Source organism: Leptonotus elevatus, chromosome 18 (genome assembly GCF_054856555.1).
Source record: "Leptonotus elevatus isolate MCC_2025b chromosome 18, RoL_Lele_1.0, whole genome shotgun sequence".
Classification (NCBI taxonomy): domain Eukaryota; kingdom Metazoa; phylum Chordata; class Actinopteri; order Syngnathiformes; family Syngnathidae; genus Leptonotus; species Leptonotus elevatus.
Window position 1 is genome coordinate 12,984,294 of NC_141256.1, and position 7,259 is coordinate 12,991,552.

Below are 7,259 nucleotides of genomic sequence, written 5' to 3' on the forward strand. Positions count from 1 at the left end.
TGAAGCTAGGCTTAGAGAAGTACTGTAAATAATTGATTCATCTTGGTAATCTGATTAATATTGCGTTTGAGGAATATGAATCAAGCACAAAAAAAATCCACCTGTTTTTATTCATCTCAGGTGGCGGCCATTTTGTCCTGTACTGCCGCTTGCTATCACAGGCTCTCACCTGTTTTCCGGGTCTTCCACAGAGGACATCAAGCTGAGATAAATACTGTGAAAATGCGCGCTGGAGCAGTTGAATGTATTGTGCAAACACATCATCGACTAAAATAATCAATGGTTGACCCTTTGTTATGTGTTCGTCGCTTTGGAAATGAAAATGGGTCAAAAGCGTTGAATAACAACTTGATTAAAGTTTTTTTTTTTGGTGACCTAGTTTTGTCTTATAAAAAAAAAAAAAGCAACAATACTGTCACATTGTTTGGTGGCTTGTCACATAACAAAGCCATTTTTGAGCGAGCCCCAAAATTAAATGGAGGCTGTTGTTTAGTTGACAGCGCCATGTGGCCATTGTTGTGGATAATCCACAGAGTAAGCAGTTTATAGGTAAAAGTTTCAATACAAACAACTCCCACATAATATCTTCCCATTTACACCATTCAAATTTCAACTTGCTTCATAAATGTACGCCTTTTAGGTATATATAGGTATATAGTTATACATTGTCTGATTTCACATTACTTACAGTACTCACATAATTTAACGTTAAATATAATAATTAACTTATTCACTGCCATTATTGGCTATAGATGTCAAAAAATAATTTGAACTATTTCTATTAGTTTCACATTTCCCCCAATTTTGTTGACAAGAGTATGAAAACCTAGATTTTTTTTATTGTACATTTAGAACAAATATAAAATGTGTGATTAATCGTGAGTTAACTATTGAAGTCATGCGATTAATTACAATTAAAAAAAATTAATCGTCTGACGCCCCTGATTTTTAATAATCTTTTCTTTCTTTTTTTTAACGAGGGGCATCAGGCGATTTTTTTAAAAATTGTAATTAATCAAATGACTTGACTAGTTAACTCAAGATTAATTACGTATTTTATATCTGTTCTAAATGTACAATAAACATTTTTTCTAGGTTTTCATAGTCTTGTTAACAAAAGTGGAAAACAATGCGAAACTAATAGAAATAGTGCAAATGAATTTTTGACGTCTATAGCCGTCGATGGCAATGAATGAGTTAATTAATTATTTCTCCATTCATTTTCAATGGGACTGACATTGAACTTTTAAGTTCTACTTTCCACTCCTACTTCCATACATTCAACTGATCATCATTGCCATCTCTCTGACACTGCGCAGTGGCGCACTTGGTGAATTGCATTGTCCACTAACCAGGAGGTTGCGCGTTCAAATCCTACCTCCAAAACCCCGCTTCAGCAATTCTTCAGCTAATGCAGCGGCGCTTTGTCCGGTGAACAGGAGGTGATCTTTGACAGATTGCAGTTCAGGTGTTCTTTTTACTCATTTATCTTTCAACTACAATTAAAACGTTGACATTTTCACATAATTTATCTTTCAATTTCCTTCACAGCATTCAGCTTTTAGCATTTCCACGCAATTTCTGCAGAAATTACACTTAGTCTAGTTTATGAAACAGATTTGTTTTTTGGGGTGCATCCCCCCCCCAGCAGACTGTCACTCGCTCTGCATTCGAATGAATGAACACAAACCGCATCGCTCGTGATTGGCTCGTTCAATTGCACAGCCGTAATACATTTGGATGATTACACAAAGCTTATTTTAATTAGAGAACATTAATCTCCAGCATGACACGTTAATCAGCGCCTTGATGGACCCATTCACAAACAATTCCATGAAGGACACAATGCGGGATGAAAGACTTATTTTTTTTCTTTTCAACTTGGTCCCCGCACCAGCCCAAACATTACTCATAACAACTAAAGCAATGAGCAAGGTAATTAATATGGTTGCCTAGCAACAGGTAACCCAGATACTGAAGAGTACCGTAGATCCTGTGACAGCAACAGTCTGCCTCACTGTGAATAAAAAAATAAAAAAAGAAGCAAAAAGCGCTTGGCGGAAAGTCTTATGGTGCAGTACGCGAACATGAAAAAATATATGTATATGTAATCCAGAAATAATGTCCATATTGATTGATTATTTTGAACACATAATAAATCAATCAGTATGGACAATATTTGTGGATGATATATTTCATATTCATAGACAATGAATAATCACATTGGCACACATGCGCCGAAAGATATTCATAATTCTGCGAATGTGTGCAAAGTACACCTTTATTGGATTACAGCACAATTTTGGACGTGACCTTTTTTTGGAGCAGTCAAGTGGATGCGGGCAATTTACATAAGAGGCAATATTAGCACTTTTTACGCAGCTCTCACTCGCGTTCTCATTTTCATTACACCGAAACAGTACAGCATAGGATATTCTTTGAACTGGGCAATTACCATATTGCGCATTTAAATAGTACAGTTTTAATTTGACAGCAGATTGTAGTGAAGGAGTCCCACTTGGCTTTTTCATAGCAAAGACAATCAAGATTGATTGTGATTTTGTGTTTCTTTTTTTTTGTTTTTATTTACGCACAAAATAAAGATAATCAGTCAATCGCGTTGTCTCTATCGATCTATCGATCTATCTATCTATCTATCTATCTATCTATCTATCTATCTATCTATCTATCTATCTATCTATCTATCTATCTATCTATCTATCTATCTATCTATCTATCTATCTATCTATCTATCTATCTATCTATCTATCTATCTATTTTCCTTCCATCTTTGGCCTCAAAGCTATCATCAAAGAATCACCCCTGCTCTCGTATTGCGTGCAGCATTGTGAAAGAAATACAATTGATATTTTTTTGTTCCATTATGGATGATGACTCTCAGCAGTGAGTAAAGTGGTGAACGGGTGTGAGGAAGAAGACGGGGAAGAGGAACAATCGGCTCTCTTCAGGTGAATGGTGACTATATAACATCCCCAAGGCAACACACTAATCTATTTCATAAAAGTGTACCCGGGTTGAAAGCATGTAACATCCTCACTATCAAACGACAAGAGAACATACCAGGCCAATCATACGTGTTAGATGGTTTAACAGAGCGCCTCTGTGGCTCCATCTAGAAAATAAAACTAAAATGACATAATTTAGTAAGAAGCGGGATTGAAATGTTTTATTTTTCTACCGTTTTTTTCTTGAAACCAAGATGACATTTTCAAAATACCATGGACAAATCCCATTTTCCCAGGTTTTCATACTCTTGTTAACAAAAGTGAGAAAAAATGTAAATAGAAATAGTTCAAATGAATTTTTGACGTCTATAGCCGCCAATGGCAGTGAATGAGATCATTGTATTTTGTTAGCGGCACCTCTGCTGTTTGTGAGAAAACATCTAATGATTTTGACTTGTGGTGTTCACAGAATGTCAAAGGGAAGATGCATTTTGGGGGCACTGACTACTTGTATGACATACCAATTTGATTTGGACTCATAGGCGATCTGTTTTGGGAGAGATATGAGCTTTTGCAAATGATCCAAAGAGTTGTGCAAAGTAATCCAAGGTGAGCCAAAGCAATTGAGAAGGATCTTTGCAGTTGTGACAGTACCGACTCTTTGTTTGGGAAACGAATCATGCTTCTTGATGCTGGATTCAGAGTGATGAAGATTAAACAAATCAATAATCAAGTTTTAAACTTACAACAGCAATTGTAGTTGTTTTTCTTGTCAATCAATCTTGAGCATCTTTGAAATGTCGTGATTTGTGTTTTTGTTGACTTGCGCATTGTTTTCTTTAGATTTAGTTTGGTTTCATGTTATGTTTTGGTTTTCCTATCTCCCATGTTAATAGCTTTTGTCACCATCACTACAAACCCTTGACAAATGTAGATTAAATGCAAATGAATGGACCAAACGTTCATTGTAAACTATATGGATATCTTGCAATGTGGAATATACTCTTATGTTTAACAAAAGCCCCTCAAATCTGCATTAAATTTTTTGCTTCAGTCACAACTTCAATTGAATTAAAGAATTATAATAATAATAATAACAATAATAATAATCATAAAAACATGTATGGGATTTAAAAGAAAGTGAAGCCTTGTTTCATGGGTGTGGCCCTTTTGGAAATTGTTGTCGGCCATGTTGTTGCACTAATGAATCAGGACTGCCCCCAATATGTCAGAATTGGAACTACAACATTTATTTTTAATTTTAATTTAATTTAATTTGTTATTTTTTATTTTTTTTGTACCCAGTAGTGAAGGATATAAGTTGGGCAGTTAGTTATTTAATTTATGTTAAGTTTAACAACAAAAATGATGCCGGCCTTTTAATCCTCCAATAGAGGGCAGTAGTGCACAAATTTTAAATGCAATAGCACCTGCAGAAAAGGGCTTATGTCACGCATACCTCATTTAGACGCAGTTAACCAACATAGATAGCAGAGCTAGTTTTTGTGCTGCTTGGAGGCATAGTGGAGTGAAGAATACAGTAAACTTTTGAAACAAGCCATAAAGACAGTCTCACTCTCATGCCAGAAGCACCTCCTGGGTGCCAAATTGCCATTTATTTATTTATGTATTTATTTATTTATGTATTTATTTACTTATTTATCAAGGGTGCCTCACAAGCAAATGCAAGCAAGAGTTTGGACACAATACAATTTGTCGGTTTTGTTCAAAATAATTCATACTGCTGACCAATTCAAATGGTGAAAAACGCACACACACACAAAAAAATCAAATTGTTAGCTCAGCACTATGTCCCTATAAAAAGGCATTTTTAGAAGCTGCTCTTATGTTTTATGTGGATTTGTCGCAATGGTTTTCATTATTTCTGGTTTTACCCTAGTTTCCTTTTGTCACTTTTTTTTTCAAGGGAGGTAGTGTGGTTTCTAGCATCTTTCATTCTCTGCAGCAGCTCAAGTTGTTTCTATAATGAGCTATAATGATCATATGTGACGTTATCTTGTTAAGTTAGCATCGGTAAAGATAAACGTCAAGTCAGTTAAATGAGACAAAAACAGAATAAGCATGACCTACCTTTGCTTATTTTACAACATCTAAAAAAAAAATGGTGTAAATTTGCATTTGGTGCCAGCTAGCTAGCTTTGCAGTGTCAGTGTCACATGACCAATGCAGTGTAACTTGATTGGCTGGACGAGAGAGGTTTGATTGCTTCTCTTAAGGTGTTCTTGTGCCATCTGAGTTGGAATTTAGATGTTAAGCTGTTTTACATTACATGCCAGATCCACCACACCAGCATTTCCTGAAATCCAGAATTTGCTTTCCCCACTGGTCGCTGAATCAGTGGAGGCTGGTTCATCTATCCTTCCTTCCTTTCTTCCTTTAGTCTTTCCTCTGCTCTCTTGAGCTCTCCCTAATTGGTTGGAATTGACATGTTTCTGGGGTTGGGGAAATATTCTGGTTTTGTAACTGTGGGTGGTAGGTGGTGTCTGGTTGGTGCTGGATTTCACTTTGTTTCATCTTTCTTTCCTTTGATCCTTCCCCTGGTCCCCTGACAACTTCACGTCTCTAGCTGAAGTATCCGGTGAAGGTGAAGGCTGAGTTCAAGAGCACAAACTGGCACGCACGCACACACATATACACCCACACGCAAAAAAAAAAGAAAAAAAAAAGAGTGCTGATATTACTTAGCACTCAAAAAAGAGAGACTGTTTTACATTGTATTTTTTTAGTCGTGACATTTTTTAATAGTTTTTAAAATGTCAAGTTCGACTTTGATGCTCAAAATAATTCGGCATTTGAAATTCAAAGTGCAACCGACTGGCTCCGAAACTTTTTGTTGAATTTGGTGTGGGGGCGCAACTGGCCCTGAAGCGAGACAATTTCAACCTGGAATGAATCGGCAGTTTGGGAAACTCATACCATTCCCAATGTGACCACCACGCGCCTGTTGGCGACCAATCCTGGGTTATACTCCAATGCTGCGATAGACTGGCGCATTCATTTGTGCATTACCAGTATGCTGGCAGCAATACCAGGCGCATGGGCTCAAATAAACTGAAGAAAAGGTCACTTTATTTACTGTCAAAACAAACATTTAAGAAAAACTGGACGTTTTAGTTTGGGAAGGATGGAAAGGACTTTCAGTTGGCTCAAGAATTTTCTGATGACTTTATGTTGTTTTTACCTTTATTTTGTCACGTTCGCCGCAACTTCTTCACCACTTTAATGACGGACAAGTGAGTGCTGCTTAGGAATGAATGAATCACTAATGCCTCTGCGGCACACGTGAGGCGTTTGGGTTTTAATCAATAGAATGTTATTATTAAGCGGTTTAGGAAAAAAGTATCACAGCCATTTTTTTCTCTTTACCGTATGTCAAGTTAGATTATAATAAAACTCATCCTATTGGATGAATGATGAACACTGTAGTTATTTCCATGCAGAGTTCAGGTAGAGGAACAGCTTTCCGATTGGTCGACCGAAAGGTTAATGCTTGTGCGTACGTGTCCACGCAAACATGTGCGGCGCAATGGGAATGTGTTTCCCTCATTAACTGGCAAGGAGGGCCTCTTGTCCTAATTAGTGGCACTGAGCTATGGGTGGAAAAAGTGAGCTTGGGCAGACGGGCAGTGATGGAGCGGCGAGCGGCGAGCGGCGAGCGGCGAGCGGCCTGTCGTGTCATGCAGAAGGGACCTGCCAGTTCAAAGGCCTCGGCTACCTGCAGATCGTCATCCAAATGCAGCGTCGGTCCAGATTTGAGATTTTGAGCTTGACTTCCTGTTGAATAGCTGAACACAGGTTCAGGACAGGGCCAAGTGTACTGCCGAGATCTCCCACCAAATCCCTTGGTAGCCGCTCGGCAGGGGATCGGACCCTGGTGATGATGTAAGGCAACAAAGACTGTTTTGTGCCACTGTGCTACGCCGAAGCAAAAATGCAGCGAGTCCTGTTTAGCATTATGTTATGAGAGACAAATACTTATCATTATCAAAACGGTTTCCACATGTATGCTAAAGGGTTTAATTTTTGAAAAATGAGCAGTCAATGTCAGAGATGAATGCTGCGTTCCAGAGGTCAGAAAGAAGGGCACTGGAATGCCTCACAAGGTTGGAGTTCTATAATGGACGCTTGAACTTGTCTTTACATTAATGCGCCACCACTAGTCTAAAAATGACATTCTGACTAATATTGTGTTTGTGGAATATGAATTAAATGACTTGTTTTTGTCCATCTTGCTGACATCAACAGTGTTGAATGCTGCATTCATTTAAAAAA